The sequence below is a fragment of the Stegodyphus dumicola genome, chromosome 6 (genome assembly GCF_044657685.1).
Source record: "Stegodyphus dumicola isolate Sdum_Otavi_A_Nest chromosome 6, ASM4465768v1".
NCBI lineage: Eukaryota > Metazoa > Arthropoda > Arachnida > Araneae > Eresidae > Stegodyphus > Stegodyphus dumicola.
This window is the reverse complement of record NC_140773.1, coordinates 157,935,767-157,957,812: the sequence shown is the minus strand read 5'-3', so window position 1 is coordinate 157,957,812 and position 22,046 is coordinate 157,935,767. Positions and strand designations below refer to the sequence as shown.

The window sequence follows — 22,046 nt, the reverse complement described above, 5'->3', positions numbered from 1 at the left end:
GCCGTTCGAAAGTTTCGAAATGTCTTCAATGTAACCGTAACCGTGAGAACTCTATAGTTTTAAATTTGCACAATCTCGAGCGCATACTTTAATAACAATATCTGAAATTTTATTTCTATTGGTTGAGCGGATAGGCCACTTGGAGTTCATATATCGAGGAAGTTTATTTATGACCACCCTATATTTTTACCGTGTAGCTTTAATAGAAGGAGTTTGTGTCTACCTCTTTTCCGAAATGATGAGTATTCATATCGTTTTGACACTGTATATTATAAATTTATGCTCGTTTGCCCATACAGATATTCTCTTCAGGCGTTGTTTTGGTCTTGTTTCGTATGCAACTCTGTTCTTTGGCAGTTAGAAAAAACTCATTTGTGTAGGCCAGTAGAGTGACATTATCATTGCTATTTAATAACGCAAAGGCCGTGTATGTCACAAGATTCCAAAACAATGATACTAAATATGAACCCTACGTGGAGCCTCCGTGAATGGTTTTTATGCGCACGCGTTCGCCTGTAATGGTCTACATGAATCTATGACTCAAATAAGTATTTAACAGGTCATATAAGGCTTTGAAGCATCCAGTATATATCAGACGTTGAGTGCATTTGCCAGTACAGTGTAGCGAAAGCCCCCTAAATGTCTATTATTATTATCATTGTGTGTTTGCGCTTTACTATGGCATTTATCAGAAAGTTTTATTATAGGCTGAATGGATTACCACCCACTTTCTCCTCAGTCCATTCTGTCCCAGAGCTAGCTTTACAGTGAAGTTTATTGAACCTACGAAATATGTTACATAAACTGATTAATTTCAAATTCCAGATAAATTAAAAATATTCAAACATCCATTGCGGTAGTTTTACTAACAATAAAGAACACGATTTAAACTGAGACTAAAATCATCAAATTATAGGTCAAGACTTAGCAACAGAACCGACTGAAAAAATAGGCAAATGTCTGTAACATGTATAAAAAAATATTATAGTAATTCCAGTCCTTTTCGTTAGGTTTCAACACTTTCAAGTAACTAATAGTGTGGGGGACTACTCATTGGATTGGAACGCAACCCGTTCATCCCCTGCTTTTTGCTGTAGTGCGCTAAACAGAAGTAATAAAAGGCTGCTTTTCTTTGATGGTATAATATGTTCGTAAAACTATCTAACTGACAATAATAATAAATAATTTGCATTTCATTAGATAAAGGTGTTATCCTAATTGGTTCTAATTGGCGATTTAGTTGAGTGAAAAATACTAGAGCTCCCCTATGTGGTTTTAAAGTTATTTTTCTTCATACATTTATTTACTTTTAACATGCATTTTCCAAGTTTTTTTGCTATAGAATTTTCTCATTTTAGTCCTAGGATTTCCTTCACTGGGAAAAAAAAAATTATGAAAATTTCAGAGATATTTTCGATCATATTGGAAGCTACCTATTCTATTGCGCATTGTGTCTGTATGAATAAAAAGCGTTTTCAAACGTGGCGTTCATAATATCGAGTGACTATTTCACTCAGTATAGCCCGCACGACGCAATTTTATCAAAGATGTAGACTAAAGATTAACATGCAAAAGAGAGTGATCGCAATCAAGATAAAGTTTGATTACATGCCAATATTTTAATAAAACATCATCCTTTCCATTACCGTTTTCCCAGCTTACTTAATATTAAGCCTCTAGTTCTAGCAGTTAACTTCGATTTATTGACGCAAATGGCTTAGATATAAAAGAGATTATTTATTGTTTCATTTTTTTTGCCTTCATAAAAATAGCTAACATGCAAATAAACTGCAATATAACACAGATATGAACGATAATGATTTGGATATGGAGCTTTTACACGAAGTTAATTACTTTTTATTCTCAAGATCATGAGGTACATTTTTTACCATATATATATACACAGCAATTGCAAACACTATTGTTAATTTTTGCTTTCTGCTTTTCAAATGCACATATCTGGTGTGTCATTGCTAACTGGATATGTCGTCAAACTTTCTAATTCGAATATGCCTCTAAGTCTTCCTTTTCAAAGCTATAACTGAATGATTTAGGGCTTTACACAATGATTTAGTGAAATCAAACGGCAGAAAACTACTGGAGCGTCCTTAATATGATCTGCGGGTCTGTCAACTATAAGACAACAAGATTTTTTGAAGGCATTTTCTTTTATTTTACCTCAGTAGGTGTAAGTTAAAATAATAATAATAATTAAAAATCTAAATTCCCATTTCGCTAGGTCACAGATGTTTAATTAAGTTCGCTGTTAATCAAAAGTTATGATAAGGAGCGTAAGAACTATTAAGCATAATGAATAAAATTATTAAATTATACTATATCAATAAATACTATATCAATAATAAACACAAGAACGAAATATCTAAGGATATTATGGATATGAGACTGATGTGATACCTGGAAGATGAATTTAATAAAAAGGGTTTAATGTTATGCTTAAACCTGTTTAACATTATGAAGAATGTAATGAAATATTTGCTTAAAACGGATCCTGTAAAAATAATCTACAATGACTACATAAACTTCAAACACCGCCCCCCCCCAAAAAAAAGAGTAGTTCTAGCATCGTGCTTACAGATGGAAAAGGGTTTTGTGATCCTGTACCCAGTTTAAGATCACAGCCAGACGGATCATTTATACCCTATACCTTTTCAATCCTTCAAAAGAAGCAATCTATGTAGTTAATCCGAAAGGTAAAAAATACTGGGAACGCATGCTTTATCATCTTTCATATTATGAAAAAGATAAAAGTGAGATCACTGAATAATACTGATAATTCTACCTGGGTTCGAATCCTGGTGAACGGACTAAGATGCGCAGATATTTTCGTGATTTTTCCCATGCCTAACGTAATGCTATATGGTTTCTTTTAAGAAAGTCTTCGGCAAAACCTCCATCTCTGCCTTTAAGTAAAAATAATTTAAGTGTGCTTTGCTGATTTTCCTATATAAACATACAAAATCACTAAAGCAATTTTTTGGAATTAAATACTCTGTTTAAAACTGTCTGCAAGAAACGCTCGCTCTAAATTAAAAGAAATTGTCAAATACTTTTATCGAATTTAATAAAAGTAGGACGTTAAAAATTATATGCCCATTAGCTACGCAGCATATTAGCTGTTATTTCAAAACCCAAACTACTCGAGATTCTGATTTAAAGTTGAAATTGCATTTTGAGTTATGGCTTTTAACGTGCCTTTTAATATTTTATGATTGGTTGGGTAATCTATAAATCACAAAAAGTTATCTATCTTTACTTGAGTTCACCATCAAAACAGTTGGTCCAATTAGTAATGGTGCTTGCCAGGCTGTTCAAGCGCTGGAATGATTCTGAAATCTTTCACAAATCCGCAGACATGTCTCCTAATGATCTGTCTTCGTTAAGAAAGAGCAACAAATATGAAACAAGTCTGCCGCTAAATTATTTTATTATAAGTGTTTAGGTGTTAAGCTGAAAGAGCCAATAAGAGATCAATGTATGTGTTATTGCTTTGGTTAAAATGAGCTATCCTTTTGAGGGTTCTAAGTAAATTAACAATTATGCCATTGTTCGTTGCAGATACATATGTGCATAGCTGCAGTTATCTTCTTCGAGTAATCTCACCAAGTTAAATAAGTGAACTAAACGATAAATTATTAATGCTATTTTATGCATTATTTTGCTGTTCTCTTCAAGTTTCTTCGCAAAAATTTGTAAATAAAGATTCTGAATCAGACATAGGTATTTAATTATGACATATAATACTCAAAGAAAAAATACAAAATTTCCATCGAGACAGAAAATAATACACATAAGCATAAATGACAGTTAAATTGTTAACTAAGTAAGTGCAATATGATAAGGAACGTAATGCATACATACTAATGTGAAAAATATGTGTCCTTCAAATGATCTAATTTCCATTACTTCTAATTGTTACATTTTTAAATATATACTATGAAACGTAAATATTATGCCGGAAATAACAATACCTATTTAAAAAATTTGTAATGTTTATTTATGTAATGCATTTTATATGTAAAGTTTATTTAAGTTGGTGAGTTTCCTTTGTTTGAAAATTTTGTTTAGTAGTAGCCGTACAAACAGACGAGCTAGGTGCTAGAATCCAAATTTAAACTTTTTAATTGCAAATAATTTAAGCCGTTGATGTATTTCATTCTCTCGAAAAGCGTAAGTAAATTTGAATTAGGTTATTCTTTACTTCAAGCTGAACAGAAAATATATCTTTAGTTATTTTTTGTCTCTTGTATGTACTTAGTGTTCTGGTAGTGATATCAAAGATGAGATAAAAGTTCTGTCAGCTAAGAAGGTTAGACTAGTATTTAGATTATTCCCATACTGAGTTTAACCTCATAAATATCCATTCTTTTTTCTTTTAAAATTTATTTTCACGTCAGCTGCTTTATGACCCATAAGAAATCGCTTTCTTTTATTCGTCAGAATTGTTACCCATCATTATGTTAAAATAAATACAATTTTGTAAAATTTAAAATTTTCAGCAAAATTTTGGAGGATAGAAAAAATAGTTGAAGCGCGAGGAAAGCTCACCGAAATGGGAGCCTGTGAAAAATGGTCATTACATTTTCAGTTTAAGCTTATATACCGGTTTCACACATTTTTATTTCAGAAATGAGGCAATTTAAATAAACATTTAATTAATACATTTCAAATGACGGGCTGTTACGTTTCCGGAACGCAAATTAGACAATGAGTCGTTTGAATACAGAAACTGGTAAAGCTTAAATTTATTAAATGCAACATACACTGAAATGGAAAAGTCGCGTTGTTAAATACGTGGAGAATGTGATAAAACACTTCTCCATAGGTTCATATTTAAATTACTGTTTTATTTTTCCCTATTGCATACCAAACAATATTGACGACCAAGAAATTTGTAATGATAACAAATAAACTCTTTGACCTTTTTTTTTTTTTATCTTCAAAGAACGTATCTAATGAGGAAGTATCTGTTACTTTAATTCTTTAAGTAACATAAATGCGTCCTCAGTATTTAAATAAAACTCTGTTTCACCCTAACTTTTATTCAAATAATATGCACATTGTAACAATTCAACATTAAAAGCAGCCGAATGTGATCAATATAAAAATTTCATAACTTCTTTAAATTATTATATGAAAAGTCAAATGAAAGAAATTTTCGTTCTCACCTCTTTTAAGAATAGGAAGAAAGATGAGAGTGATTTTTAACCAGTACAGAAACAGGGGGAGATGCACAAAACAGTAGCTGAGTGATTTGGATTTCAGCCGCCCTGAACAATATTCTTTTTTCCTCCTGCAATACCAGAAAGGAAATCTTTTGTTGTCGAATAACTAGAGTCAGCGAGAACAGAATGAGCTTAACGGAAAGAATTATCTTATTTACCATGCGCCGATCAAAGGGTAAATGTTCGGAACTTTCTCACAAACGATATTTGATGCGTCATGAAATAAATATAACAATGGCAATAATTATTTTTAAAAACTGGTTATTATAATAGATTAATTGTAATTTCAAAAGTAATACTTGAATTACTTTGACAAAAAATCATGAACTCACCTTTTATGAAACTGCTGTTAAGTAAGGTCTCTTTTACAAAACTCATACAATAGACACAATTCAAACTGGAAATACGATTTACATAGTTCAAAGCAATAACGTATAAAATCTAATTATAATCTATTGATTACGAATTTATTTGAAAGTATCCTAAAAAGAAGATTTCTTATGAAAAAGAACATCAGGAAAGCCAACATGCGCAGTTGTTGAAATTCAGAAATACGATGATACGTTGGGAATTTCGTATTATGTTGCTTTCATCTCCCAACATTAGGATTAAGGATGTGCTTTTTTACTTCCTTGTACGAAGTAAAAAGGAAGTATTGTAATCGCGAAAAGTTTCAGGCAGCATATTTCAACGGAAATATCCATTTTGACCGCTTTCGAATACAATTTAACGATGTTTTTGCGTGATATCTGTACGTAAGGACACGTAAGGACTTTTCCTCCAAAAAAAAAAAAAAAAAAAAAAAAAATTATAAAACTGCTTTAAAATTAATTCTGAAGAGAATTTTTCGTGGCGTCTGTACGAACGTATGTATGTATCTCGCATAACTCAAAAAAAGTAGTCTCAGAACGTTGAAATTTTGTATATAGGGACTGATATAACACGTAGATGTGCACCTCGTACTTTGGTTGCTATCGGCTGCACCAAACGTATATAAATATATTTATATATATATCCACTCTGTTACCCGGCTCAGTGATCTCAGTTTCTTTACTCTTATATGTTTGTAAATTGTACATTTTTTGCTTTAAAAGCGATTGAATTATGCTGTTCTTATCTTCCGGTTAAGGTTTTTATGCCTTTAGTAAATCTGTATGCAGTACTTTTAGAATTATCAACAATTTTAAAGTTGTTTAAGTGCCACTAAGCCTAATAATTTTTTTGATGGCGGCCATTGCTTGTTTACATTTGAAGTGCCCTTAGGGTTTATTTTGCATTTATAGCCACCTGTTTATATATAATTTTTTTACAAAGAATTCTTAGTCCAGTAATGTCTAAATTTGAGAAAAGGCTGAAGTAGAAAGCGCGATATGAGCAACCATACTCCTCACGGCCCTTAGCGACAGGCTTTTCGCGAACCTTCCACAAGCCAGTACTGCACCAGACCTGTTCTCATGTTTATGCTATATAAATACGATTCGGAGAGTTCGGATGGATTTGTTGCCAATCCAGAGAAACGTAGCTTCGCAACAACAAAAATAACGCCTTCATTCATTATAGCGAATTAAATCATGCTTAATCCTTTCTGGAATTTTTTCGAGGAAATAAGTGTTTAAGATTTACTTCGTCATTTTCAATACAGATATTTTGAGTTTTTATGTATTTTTGCCTTGTCGCGAAGTGAGAATTGAATTAATTGAATGAGAAATACTCAATCGTCTGTGAAAAAACTGTTTCTTTTTTGTTTGTTTGCTTAATTTCTTTTATATATCGTTCTAGCTTTATTACAGTATTTGAATAGAACATGTGGCAACGATTGGATAATTCTTTAAATGATATAAATTTTGTGCATTCTGAGTTATAATATGAAACTGCTTTAAAAAGGTCAGGTGCTGTAAGTACGGACAGAATCACAGATCCAATACCTGTAAATTAAAACCAGATAAAAAACCAACTTGCATTTACTGTCATGAAAATCACGTTTCTTCTTATCGTGGTTATAAAGTATACAGAAAAAGATTCAATCATTTAGAGAAAATAGAAAAACCACAAGAAATTCCCACTAAAGATAACTTCCCGGAATTCATTCAAGCTTCAGGCCAAGCTAATCAAGAAATGCCTAAAAACCTTTACAGTGACAAAGTTAAGCAGAAAAACCCGCAGGAAAATTTAGCAGAAATCATTACCATTTTCAAAGATCAGAAAACCCTTTGTCTCATCAATTCAATAACCACAATAGTTCAGAGAATTAAATCAGCTAAATCAAATATGCAGAAACTTTGCCTAGCTTTTCAAGCCATTGAGATGATTCTGAACTTCGCAGATCAAGATTAATTCGCAGCTTCTCTCAAGACAAGCATAACCGAGCGGCAGAAATCCTCAAGCTGCAGATCCTCCCATCGTGGGGCCACGTTTACTTCTCTTCTAGAGACTCTGCACTAGGTGCAAAAAGTACGTTCCATCTTACTGGATTCAACTCATCATTAAAGACACCCTACTTATAATATATTGGTAAAGCCCGCACTAGGCTGATTGTCTCTTAATTGTGCTATGACATACACATAGACATGATTATAATATGAACGAAATATAATACTGTTAAGTGAACCTAGCGCCAGAGTGTCGCTATGGTAACCAAATAGAGTGAATTTTAAAGAATGGATTTATTCTATTGTGGTTTACGCGCTGTCGGCGAAGTAGATTTAATTCAATCCAATAAGTTTAAACTAAATGCAAGAAAAAATGCGTATAATTTAATATTCCGTACAAGGAAGTCATGTGATGTACACATCAGATATTTTTACTTCCTTGTACGAAGTAAAAAGGAAGTATTGTATACGCGAAAAGTTTCAGGCAGCATATTTCAACGAAAATATGCATTTTGACCGCTATCGAATGCAATTTAAGGATGTTTTTACGTGATATCTGTACGTAAGAGCAGAATAAAAGACTCTTTCGCTCCAAAAAAAAAAAAAAAAAAAAAATTATAAAACTGCTTTAAAATGAATTCTAAAGAGAATTTTTCGTGGCGTCTGTACGAACGTATATACGTACGTACGTATCTCGCACAACTCAAAAACGAGTAGCCTCAGAACGTTGAAATTTTGTATATAGGACTGCTATAACATGTAGGTGAGCACCTCGTATTTTAGTTGCAATCGGCCGCACTAAACGTATGTAGATTTCCTCACTTTGGAATTCTAAGTTAATGTTGGAAGTTAAGAATCTAAGAACTGATAAGCGAATAATCGCTTGCGCTCGGTGACAAGAAACAACAAGATAGAAACGTAACTAACTCTTTATTATTCCAATAAGATTTAACAAAACTCCGCCTGGGAGTGTACAAGCAAAGCCCGCACTTGGACTTGAACTTAAAAGACTAAGAATTAAACTAAAACTAAGATTAACTAAAGAAGTATACCAGAAGCTATCAAGGTTCAAATTGAGCTGGCCACTTAACTTATTTGACTACGAAGCTTAGCAAGGGACTGAATATGGCCGAGCGTAATAACAGCTTTGAGAGAAAGAGTGGACAAAAATGCAGACGCGCGTAAATCAGAAACTCTGATTCTCTCTGACTCAGTAAGTAATTTCGTGGTTTAAATACCGCTCCTCCTCATTAAATATTCAGCAAGATCCCAAAACTACGTTCTGGCCGGAAGTAGTCAGTTGAAGTTAAGAATTTGACAGGAAAGGAACTTAAAATTTAACTGTTAATAAAATTAACATAATCCTTACACGTATATAAATATATTTATATATATATCCACTCTGCTACCCGGCTCAGTGATCTCAGTTTCTTTACTCTTATATGATTGTAAATTGTACATTGTTTATTTTAAAAATGATTGAATTGTGTTGTTTTTATCTTCTGGTTAAGGTTTTTCTGCCTTTAGTAAATCGGTATGCAATATTTTTAGAATTATCAACAATTTAAAGTTGTTTAAGTGCCGCTAAGCCTTTTTTTTTATGGCGGCCATTGATTGTTTACATTTGAAACAGCATACTAATGAATTTGTTGCCAATCTAGAGAAACCTAGCTTCGCAACAACAAAGATAGCGCCTTCATTTATTATTGCGAATTAAATCATGCTTAATCCATTCTGGAATGTTTTCGAGGAAATAAGTGTTTAAGATTTACGTCGTAATTTTTAATACAGATATTTTGAGTTTTTATGTATTTTTGCCTTGTCGCGAAGTGAGAACTGAATTAATTGAATGAGAAATAGTCAATCGTCTGTGGAAAGTTTCTTTGTTGTTTTGTTTGCTTAATACATCGTTCTAGCTTTATTATAGTATTTGAATCGAACATGTGGCAACGATTAGATAATTCTTTAAATGATATAAATTTTGTGCATTCTGAGTTATAATATTCCGATAATAATTGTCTTGAAGAAACCTGGGAAAAAGGGATCTTCAACTTCAGATTACAGACCCATCAGTTTACTTTCAGCTGATGGCAAGCTGTTTGAAAGATTAGTCATCAATAGGCTCACTAAATTCGCTGAAGGCAATAATATTATTAAGTAGCATGGATTTAGCACCACCCAACAAGTTACAAGAATTACTGGAATCATCGGTGAAGCCTTTAATAAAAAATCTGATGTGTACACCACATGACTTCCTTGTACGGAATATTAAATTATACGCATTTTTTCTTGCACTTCATTTAAACTTATTCGATTCAATTAAATCTTCTTCGCCGACAGCGCATAAACCACAATAGAATAAATGCATTCTTAAAAATTCACTATAGTATTTGTTTACCATAGTGACACTCTGGCCTAGATTCACTTAACAGTATTATATTTCGATCTTATTGTAACTCATAATGCACAAAATTTATATCATTTAAAGAATAGAATTATCTAATCGTTGCCACATGTTCTATTCAAATACTATAATAAAGCTAGAATGATGTATAAAAAAATTAAGCAAACAAAACAAAAAAGAAACAGTTTTTCACAGACGATTGAGTATTTCTCATTCAATTAATTCAGTTCTCACTTCGCGAGAAGGCAAAAATACATAAAAACTCAAAATATATCTATTAAATAATTACGAAGTAAATCTTAAACACTTATTTCCTCGAAAAAATTCCAGAAAGGATTAAGCATGATTTAATTCGCAATAATAAATGAAGGCGTTATCTTTGTTGTTGCGAAGCTAAGTTTCTCTAGATTGGCAACAAATTGATTAGTCTGCTGTTTCAAATGTAAACAATCAATGGCCGCCATAAAAAAAAAGGCTTAGCGGCACTTAAACAACTTTAAATCGTTGATAATTCTAAAAATATTGCATACCGATTTACTAAAGGCATAAAAACCTTAACCGGAAGATAAAAACAACATAATTCAATCATTTTTAAAGCAAAAAAAAAAAAAAAAAAAAAAATGTACAATTTACAAACATATACGAGTAAAGAAACTGAGATCACTGAACCGGGTAACAGAGTGGATATATATATAAATATATTTATATACGTTTGGTGCGGCCGATTGCAACCAAAATACGAGGTGCACATCTGCATGTTATAGCAGTCCTATATACAAAATTTCAATGTTCTGAGGCTACTCGTTTTTGAGTTATGCGAGATACGTGCGTACGTACATACGTTCGTAAAGACGAAAAATTCTCTTCAGAATTCATTTTAAAGCAGTTTTATAATTTTTTTGGAGGAAACGAGTCTTTTATTCTGTCCTTACGTACAGATATCACGCAAAAACATCGTTAAATTGTATTCGATAGCGGTCAAAATGGATATTTTTGTTGAAATATGCTGCCTGAAACTTTTCGCGATTACAATACTTCCTTTGTACTTCGTACAAGGAAGTAAAAAGAAACTGTTCCTGGCATCTTCATCGATATTGAAAAAGCGTTTGATAAGGTTTGGCACCCAGGCCTCCTTATCAAACTTATCGGAAACAAATTTCCACCTGGATTAATTCTACTAATTTCAAGTTTTTTGGAAAACAGAACTTTAAGTTCCTATTAAGAACGAGCTATCTAATATCAGTGTAATGAAAGCAGGTGTCCCTCAGGGCTCGAATTTTTCCCCTTTTCTTTTTAACATCTACATAAATGATCTTCCCAGCCACAAAGATGCCGTTATCACCTTCTATGCAGACGATACTGCAATTTTCAACAAATCCATCAATCCGCAAAGAGCCATCCAAAACCTCCAAAATGCAATAGAGTATATCTTCCCATGGTTTAACGTTTGGAAAATTAAAATTAATGAAAGCAAATCCACTACAATTTATTTCCAAAAGAACCCTTCCAGAAGACATCTCAACAATATCACAATTAATAATACCTCCATCCCAAATGAAAAATGTGTTAAATATTATTTATCTCTATCAAAAACTAACCTTCAAAAACCATATCGAAAATATCTGTAAAAAAGCCAACCAAGCAATAGGCAGTATCTATGCACTCATAGGGAGAAATTCGAAACTTAGTCTCGCTACAAAAAGAGTTATTTATCTACAAGCTATCCGCCCGATCTTACTGCCCAGCGTGGGCTGCAACTGCAAGAACTCATCACGAAAAAATACAAAGAATTCAAAACAAGGCCATCCGAATAATTACAAATGCGCCTTGTTTCGTACAAACAGCACTCTTCACAATGACTTAAAAATTAAACCCACGGTTTCTGAAATTCTAAAAGGTTCTCAACTTTTTTATGAAATGTGACAGTCATCCTAAGAATATCATCAAAAAACTAGGAAATTATGATTTCACAATTGAACAACGCCACAAGAGGCCCCGCACTATTACCAGAATAGTCGGTTATAATATATATTTTTTCGTTTTCTTCTTATTTAGCCAAGATTTTACTTCATTTTCTTTACTTATAGATTTACTTATCAAATTACAATGCACTATGAACTTTGTTCCTGCCATAGCAGGTAGACTCTGTATGTAAATAGTTTTTACGCTTGTGAAACGTTTCAATGTACAGCAAATTGTGTTTTTCATCATTTCACTTTCCAATTATGTCTTATCAGAAGAATAATTTTTATGAAATTTTAAAAATGCCTTACAATACATCCTGCAAGAGATGGCTCAACCAGAGCTCCAGTCAACTAAAATACTTTTCAGCTTTACTAACAGATGGCGCCACACGACGCCTCATTTGTTCAAAGTTCACTTTTTCTACGGACGAGGTGCCTCCGTTGCTAGTAATCTCTGAGTTCTAGCACAACATGTGGCACAAGTACTACCATATTATTGGATACAGCTTACTCGATTCCTCAAGCATTTCAAAGTCAAGTATAATATTTTGGTAAAAATCGTTAATGGTCGATTGCCTCTTACTAAGTGATAAGACATAGACATAGTTATAATATCAGACTCTGCACTAGGTGCAAAAAGTACGTTCCATCTTACTGGATTCAACTCATCATTAAAGACACCCTACTTATAATATATTGGTAAAGGCCGCACTAGGCCGATTGCCTCTTAATTGTGTTATGACATAAGGAAATAAGTGTTTAAAATTTACGTAATTTTTAATACAGATATTTTGAGTTTTTATGTATTTTTGCCTTTTCGCGAAGTGAGAACTGAATTAATTGAATGAGAAATACTCAATCGTCTGTGATAAACTGTTTCTTTTTTGTTTGTTTGCTTAATTTCTTTTATACATCGTTCTAGACATATTAAAGTATTTGAATAGAACATGTGGGAATGATTAGATAATTCTTCAAATGATATAAATTTTGTGCATTCTGAGTTATAATATGAACGAAATATAATACTGTTAAGTGAACCTAGCGCCAGAGTGTCGTTATGGTAAACAAATAGAGTGAATTTTAAAGAATGCATTTATTCTATTGTGGTTTATGCGCTGTCGCAACGTTATGATTTGCAAGTATCACTGTTTTCGTGAGCAGCTACGAGTGCTGGTTAACTAGAAATAGGTGGAAAACGAAGACATGTAGCAAATTTCTTCAGCATGTCTCAAATGTGTAATTTCTCGTCGTTGGAAACGATTCCAAGGACATGGTCCCTTCGCAATGTTTTTACTATAAACATACCAATGCTGGCCGTTGTGTCTGTGGGGGCATATTGGAATGTCCCTTAAACAATAACATATTAAATTTCCGGCAGCTAGTGTCATTCCTTTCAAAAGAATCTTAAAGACATGGTATTCATAAAATCCGTCAAATTATGAATCTTTTTTCTACATCAGGAAAATATATTTTCCAATCCGCTTAAATAACTTTGCTATGGATATAATAATAGCATATTTACCTCTTCTTTTAGAATGTCATTATTATACTTGTAAGCAGACACAGAGTAGATTCCTTTTATGTACTTATGGCTTAATTAAGACATTACGAATTCGTTTGTATGATGTTTGATTTCATGAATGTTTGATCAAACCGTAAGAACTCCATGAACTGTAGACATCACAAATTTTGTTTTTAATGTTGCTGCATTATAGGATTTTTGTGGAAGAGAGATTTCAATTAATTTCAAGGTTTCTCGCCCCCTTATGAAGTGACATTGAGATTGACTGAATTCCTCTTCTGTTTTTGTTCATTTTTCTTTTAATTTCATAATTTTTGAAGAGGGGTTTTGCTTGTTTGAAATGTTTTGGTTTTAAAATTTTTAATTTATTATTGCATTTCTATGATTATTTGAAATTTATTAATTATGAATTTCAATTTCTGGTCTTTGTGATTTAGAACTAAATTCACAAAGACATGAAAGAAATGAAATTCTGTATGAGTAAAATAACGCAGCAGCATTGGGCAAAAATAATATTCGTACAATTTTGCTTTAAAAAAATTCGTGGTACTATATATATATAGTACCACGAATATATAAATATATACAAATACAGTGCAACATGATATAGTTTACCTTGATTTGCATATTATAGATTACAATTTTTTGAAAATCTACGATAAACAAAGATATTTCAACTTTCCTACACTTAAATTAACCCACTGGAATTCCAATATTTTTCAAAGAGTCGTCCTCAATACAATTTACGGACAAATGCTTAGAATTAAAAGAATCTGCAATACAACAAAACACCTCCAAGAAGAAGTACTATATAACAATTTTGAAGAATAACCTAATTCCTAAAAAAGTAATTAAAAATACGTTAAAAAAAGCTGGCATTAACTTTATCTTTCAGATTGAGTTAGATAATGAAATTTTATGCTTAAAGCCCTATGGGACGGTGTAAAGTGGATGGCTGATTCAGAAGATTTAATGTATAAATGTGTAAATAGTTCCTCTGACAGCTTCAATTTTTACTCTTAAAATTTGGCACAATACTTTTAATTCTATTCTTAAATAGATTATAAGCATTTGCTGGCCATTTCTTTCCTGTTAGTAACTTAGGGGCCATTTCGTTTCTGGAAGCTTGATCGCCCTCTAGCTTGAAGAATTCCAGCTTTAATTAACAAATAGCTATTTTTCATTACTTCTTCTCACTTTTGTGGCCATATTATAACATTTTGTTGAATTAGCCATTTTTTCTTTCACTCGCGAACAAATTTCTTCTAACTCGTAGAGCAAGACGCCATCTTGAACAGTTTTTGTATATTTCAACGCATTGACCCTCTTTACACTAAGTCAGGTTTTTGCCAACGGTCAGTCACTTTCCATTAGCTCTTTCCTCATGACGTTTCTCCCACTTTTTACATTATACTGCCTTGTTGGTTAGCATTTACATTATACTGCCTTGTTGGTTCGAAGCTTGAACCCCTTTTCAGTTTAATCATTCCTGCTATGAAGACGTCGGCTTTCCATGTCTGGTTTTTAAAAAAATATTTCTTTCTCTTGTGTTGATTTTTGGTCTTAGCAAGACCCTTACCTTAAATTCATCTGTTTTATTATTATTATTTTTAATTTAATTTTTGGTACTTTTGCAAAGTTTAAACTCTATAAGCTAGTAGGTCCTCCCATAGAAAATTGCATATTTTGACTAATAGCAAATCGCTATTTATTTTATTTTGTACATTGGCATTACGAATCCATTGTCTATAGTTTTTATTACACCTTAATGTGTTTCTTCAAGCGTACGCGTCGGGAAATTGGAACAGAGAATTGAAACTAAAGATTTTGGCAAAGTTTTTAAAATTAATTTATAAAAAAAGTGTTTCCTATACAGTTTCAATTGTCTGTTTCGGCGCAACGCGATATGGAGTTAGCTTGATTCGAAAATCATTAAAAATAATTTCCCCTGAAGAGCCATAATGAGATTCGAATTAGGCTAATCTACCATTTACCGCTTCTTAGTTTTTATATTTTGGCTTTAATCATTTGTCGCACTTTAATTCTTATGTTTAAAATATGCCTTACTTTGATTAGCATATCGCTTACAATTAGCATTTAATTTTATTTGTAAATATTCAAGTGTTTGTATTGTTTATTTTATCTTTATAACACATTTCATTGCACCTTATTTTACTTATGTTAATATTTTGACGGAACCACAGTATTTAAGAAACTTTTTAGCGTACGAACTAGGAAAATTCCTTTAACTATATATAGAGAGAGAGAGATTTAAAATTTTTTGCATTTCAAATATGCATTATAACATAAAAAATATGAAACATTTTATTAACTTTATTAATAATCTATTTTAATGATGGATTTCGGCAATACCTGTTTACCATTGGTAAAGACCAGGTGCCCCCATTCATTTGTACTGAAATATTGGAGATATCCCTGGTAGGTCAGATCAAAGTCACTCACGTACAATAATATAATCCGACAATCATTTTCTATCCGTCGAAACAATAGCCAGTCGCAATAGAAGAAGTTCCAGACCAGGAAAAGGAATGTTTCGATAGAAACTGAGCGAAATCACCTTCCTAAATATGCCGCACAAGCGGTCGGTATAGTGGTTAGTGACCCTGACTGCCGTAGTGATGGGCCCGGACTCGAATTCCACAGAAGGTATGGCTATAACTATCCGTCCCTTCACAGGAGACAATGGTGGTCATCTATTAGGTGTTTCCATAATGAAATGGCCACCACGTTCGCCTTAGTAGTGGCGAAAGGCTAATAGCTATTAAATAAACCGCCCGGACATTAAACAAATATCTTAAAGTTTTCAGATTTTATATTACGTCCAAAGGGACATATTTAACGTTTCGTGTTATCACATATCATGTCCTTTGCACTTAAATCATAAAATTCCATTCAACGGCAATATCGCATAATAATTTTAAAATGAGCATAGCTTTAGTGTTTCCGATACACAGTTCCGCGCCCTGGAGATAAAATGTTCCTTCCTCCCCCCCCCGTGGAGTGTTGCCAGTGCTCGCTTTTAAATCATTGTGTTTGTTAATCAAAAATTCCTTAAAGTGTTACAAAATCAAATTCCAAATTAGGGCTTCCAGATGCTTATATTCGGTGGAAGATTACGATATTCAAAACTGGATGGCTCTAGGTACCGTTGTTTCAACACAATGCGAGAAACATACATACATTTATGCAGATTCTTCATTATTTAATTTCTTTAAATATAATACAGAGCGGTACTATTTTGGTGGCAATAATTTAAAAAGCGAACCGGCATTTATGGTGAATCAACACAAAATGGCAAAACGAAATTAATAGCTGTTCTGGGCTAACGCCGTTTGGGCTAAAAAACTTCCTCATTATGGTTTGTATGCATGCGGGCCTGCGATTTGGGTTACCTTAGTCGAAAACCCTTTATCATATCTAGAGGCGTGCAAGATAAATAAGAAACGTTTCCAAGAAAATGTTGACCCCGAATTACGAAGGAAGACCTCCCCATTTACTGGTTCATCTCCTTTCACTCTTACGCGAAATAGAGATACTAACAAATATTTTTCCTCGGCGTTGCAAAATATTGCGACTATGTACGCGCAGCATATCGCTAAAACGTAATATTGCTGAACGTAACTGTTTCAACTATAAACCGTTCATCCAAACTAGTGCTATAGAAATATTGTTTCTCGGAAAAGTTTCTTATTCCGACGCGCGTTTGCGATAAAGCCAAGAGACATTTTCGATTGTGTAGGAACTGGGTGTATGAGCATCGCAATTAGAATAATACAGAATGATGTTAAGTTCTCTTCATGTACGACTCAAAATTCTGTTATCCCATCTTGTCAGTTGTCGCATCTTCACGCGAACAGAATGTAATATAATAAATAATCCCAATTTTTCAGCAGAAATGGTCGCGAAATCGAGGTGAAGGATTGATAATTTCTGCAAAAATAAGTATAGGCGGACACACAGCCATAGACATGATCCGGAAGAGCAGTCTAAAGGGTAAAAGGTACAGGAAGGAGATTATTGGACTTTTAAACCTTATCAAAACCTATGGACGCGAAACGCTTGAAGAAACTTTTCTCAGAAAAGCGTTCCTCCCAAAAATATATTGTATAGAAGCATAACCTTCCTCTGTTTGGTTGACCTCCACGAAGCAGAGTTCAGTGCGCAATTTCTTGTCCCCAACGTTGTAAAATACTGCGGATACTTACCCGAAACAGATAACTTAATACAATATAATTCCCCAAAAGTTAATGGTAGAAACCTGACTTGCAATTAGTTTTGTTATTACAATTACAAAGTTGATCAGGGAGTTTCTGAAAATGTTCTGTGAAGAAAAACGAGGCACAGGATAAAGACACTTAGAAACCCCGCATATAAATTAAAAATAAATAAACACTTGATAACAGTCGAAGAATACTGGAGCTATCTGTCTATGAAATAGTGCCTTATTGGATGGCTTTTAACCCTTTGCGGCACAGGGTGTTCGGTCTGGACACACCTAAAAATTTCCTTCTGTACGCACAGAAAAAATTAATGAAAAAGGATTAATAGGTTACTGTGAACCTTCTTTATTTATAGTAGATGGCAGCTCAACACAAACCAGTCCATATATTTTAGCCCTGTTTAGTTTTTTAAGACCCTCATTTTTTCAAAGAAATCTTCAAGATTTTTTTTAGGGTATGAAAGGAATTGTTTGAAAAGAAATTTCTATGTTATTTTTTGGCTGTATGCTAATCTCCTTATTCTATATTAGTTTTAAATTTTTACCTTGAAATCTTGCTTAAAATAAAACGGCGAACCCTAGGTGTGCCCAGACGGGGCTCATCGATAATCTAGGACAACTAAGAATCTGTATTCTTTGTTTCTCCGCATCTCATCGGTCAGTTCATTGACAACAATGCTTGTTTCAACATTCTTTTCGAAGCTCTATTCAATCGGTGTGCCCACTTTGGGGACACCCACAGAATTAAAAGATAAGTGCTATCTTCACAAAATTTTACTTGTGTACTCCTCTAGGCCTAATTAGACTGCCTACCTATTTTTTTTTTTTTTTTTTTTTTTTTTTTTTTTTTTTTTTATCAAAACTCTAACTTTAAAAGGTAGCGTGCCGGAAAGGGTTAACAAAGATTGTCTCAAGTGCATTTGCATCCCTGTGCATCGACGTCGCTTCCCCACCGCAAAATGAAATCAATATGTTACAGCTCGCGTAGCAATACGTTACTATGTTACAATTGTTCTGAGAGGTTTTAATCCTTCAACCATTGGTAAAAGAGACAAGTTTAGACATAAATATAGAAATGCATTTCTCTTAACACACCATATCTGAAAAAAAATTTCTGTGAAGGAGTTGACCAAACAGGCTGCTGAAAAAATGCGTTTTGAGACTCTATTTTCTTAAAGGGTAATTCTGGACAGACATTTTTCAATTTGCGAAAATCTTAAAGCAAAGTACAAAAACATTATGAAAGCAGATTTAAAACTGTGGAAGCAAGACTTTCGTTATAATAAAAAATCTAAATTTTTATGTTCCACCCCAAGTGAAGAAAAAATTCGATTTATCAAAAATTTTAGCTTAAATTTCCATATCCTTACATTCTTAATTTACAAAGATCAAAGATATACTTAATTAATAATTAATATATATATATATTTCCCAAGCGTTCTCAAAAACGGAACCGTAACCAGGGTTTTCAACGCCCGGGGGCAACTGCAGATTTTGCTCGCCTTCTGTTTGCCAAGAATGGAAAACATTTAATTATAAAATTTCGTAACATCAATTTGCTGCTCCCTGAATGTTGCGCCCGGGGACCGATATTTCCCCTTGCTTCGTCCTAGCTCCGTAACTTCTGAACAGCCTAATCGAACAACTTTTATATTGTAGCTGATCCTTAAATTCGTTCTGAAAGGTCTTGAATTACTTCTGTAATATGCATGGAAAAAAGGTCTAAATTCCCTCTTGAATATTTCGGTGGATTTGATAAATAAAGATGTAGAAATACTGTTTTTAATTCGTTAAAGCAATGCGAGTATTTTATTAAGCAGTATTTGTATTAAATGCTTTGTGTGAAATGTTAAATTTTTTTACTATAGGAACTCTCCCTCTTACAGTGTGAAAATTGTGTTTACAAAATTCTTTATCACATTTTCGGAAACTTTAAAATTTGAGTAAAAAATTATAAGTTTTTTTTATAAAATGAAGTTACTTTTTTAAGCCTATATACGATCGCTGAAAATATACCTTCGGCTTTGCCTGAAAGATAAGAAACTATAAATCAATTGAAAAATACAGGATATTTTTTAACGATTGCAGATGTTAGTATTTGTATTTTCAATAGATAAAAGTGCTTGTCTTAGTTTACTTTCCTTAATTTTCAGTATATTTTCTTGGTCAAATACATCTTTGTTTGAATTTTTTGCATTAGATAAGATCTGTAATTTTGTTACGGTTTGGGTTAGCAGTCATCATCTCGAAATGAAGAAAAAAAAATACTTACGCAGTTATCAAACATATTTCACTGTCACTGTAACCGAATAATAAAAAAAAAGTCCAAATGTTTAGCTCCCACTCGGAGAGAAGTTGTAATTTGTAAACTTTGCATTATCATAATCCCTTGAAGGAGGTCTTATCGATCCATTAATGATTTCCTAACAGAAAAGTGAAGACGGATATGATTCAGTTTTCCCGTTGTCAACTTTCTTCTATTCGCTTGTGATCACTGTGATCATTTTATCAATGTATCCATTATTTATTAAATGATAAGTATCTAAGAGTAGTTCTTTGGGTCCATTTTCCATGAACTGACTTTACTGACTATTTTCGCAGATCAAAGTTACTGCGCAACATGTATACCTTTAACGGTAACAAAACGTCTAAAAATCACTGCATTCCTCAGATAAATGACGACGGTTATAATTTTGTTTATATCATGACGTTGTGGATGAAAGTGATTCAAAGGTCAAATATCAGTAACAAAAGAGGAATATCTGTAAAATAGGAAAATCAAACACCTATAATATCCACCCTCAAACTGTCCTAAAACTTGTTAAGCTCTTCTCACCTGCATTTTTTTCTCTATGGCCGGCCACTAAACACGTTAAATAATATCTGCAGTGACCAAATCCATTAGTCAGTTAACAGTCTCATCTCCGAGAATATTTCCCACGGTGCCTCACCGAAGGCAACCGATATTATACCCGCATAGAGCAAGAATTATTCACAACGCAATAATAAAACTTTACGCAAGCTACTATATTTGTTAACAGGAACTAACTATCCTTGGGCTGGGTAGTTCCGCTAACGAATATACCTCTGGGAGGTCCCGAAGTGGTTTCACGTGGAGGACGTTTTAAGCTAAACTAGCTCGTATTTACGTTACACATAATAAAATCTACGAAATCACCCGTGCATCCGGTACGTCCGGTGGGATTTGAATCTAGGTCATCGGTTTTACCAATCATTTATTCAAAGGAAACCGCTTCCCTCCAGAGCCCACCAATCGCTCGCGCATAAGATCGCTGAACACTGCTTGTTCGATCTGAGTTCAAAATCTCGCGTACGAGCTAGCTGCATTGTAGCTTTCGTGTTTTACCCACATGTAGCATGAAAACAATTCTCCCTTAAGACTTTTTAAAGGATTCATCCCATCAGGCACTTCGCGCTAATGCGCTTTGCCTTAATTAATTAACCAACCCTCTCCCTCCTGTGTTGTGATCGAACGTCAGAATAAGACAGAATTTTAGATATGTTTCCAAAGTTTTAGGAATTTAGGTATAATTTTTTATTCGTCAATTTTCATCACTATTACATTGTAGGTTTTCAACACAATCCCTATAGAATTGAATACACTTACCTTACACTAGTTGAATATACACATCCAAAGTCTCTTTGAATCAATGCCGAGGCGTGTGGCAGCGGTGATCTCAAACAATGACGGCTACTTTGGCTACTGATTATGGAAGGAACCACACTTCACAGAAGTTTACAAATTTAATAATTTGATACTTGGTCAACATGTTATCTACTAAATAAATTTTGTTGTGATACCTCTTGTCTTCCTTGCTGTTGCAATTTGGGCGGCCAGCAGTGTAAAAATATTTTCATTCAGCATTCGCCATCAGTAAATGGTGAATGTGGATATTTTTCTGTGTAAGCGAGAAAAATGATACATAGCAAACAAACTGGTTTAAAAAAATTAAAGAAAAATGACAAAAATAGCGATAACTCGTTCTAAAATATGCCAATTCGTATGAAATTCGAGTATGTTGTCAAATAAGAGATTCTGAGTAAAACTGTAGTATGCAAATTAGTGGCGCTGCAATTGGAATGGGTCATCTGCGAGGAGCATAAAATTGTATGTTTGAGAGCAGGCCTGTAAATTCCGCTGTGTTACTGAGATAAGAAATCTGGGGTAGCAAATTCATAACAATGAACTCCAGGTATCATTTGCCCGATGAACTGCGATGGAGAACTACTAGGAGACTAGAGGGAGAAAAAAGTCAGATAGATGTGGCCGGATGGTTAAATGT

General features: G+C 33.3%; 1 protein-coding gene across 4 annotated transcripts in view; it reads right to left on the bottom strand.

The window, feature by feature from the left end:
- LOC118189284 (monocarboxylate transporter 12-B-like) overlaps positions 1-22,046 on the bottom strand; it is a 156,508-nt gene that overhangs the window by 119,083 nt on the left and 15,379 nt on the right. For 2 of the 4 annotated variants that reach the window (XM_035359863.2, XM_085819104.1), the window contains exon 2: positions 5,187-5,311. The exons of the other annotated variants lie outside the window; for them this stretch is intronic. The gene's annotated coding sequence lies outside the window, so the exon portion shown is untranslated. The remainder of the gene's footprint in view (positions 1-5,186; positions 5,312-22,046) is intronic. 4 annotated transcript variants of the gene reach the window in all.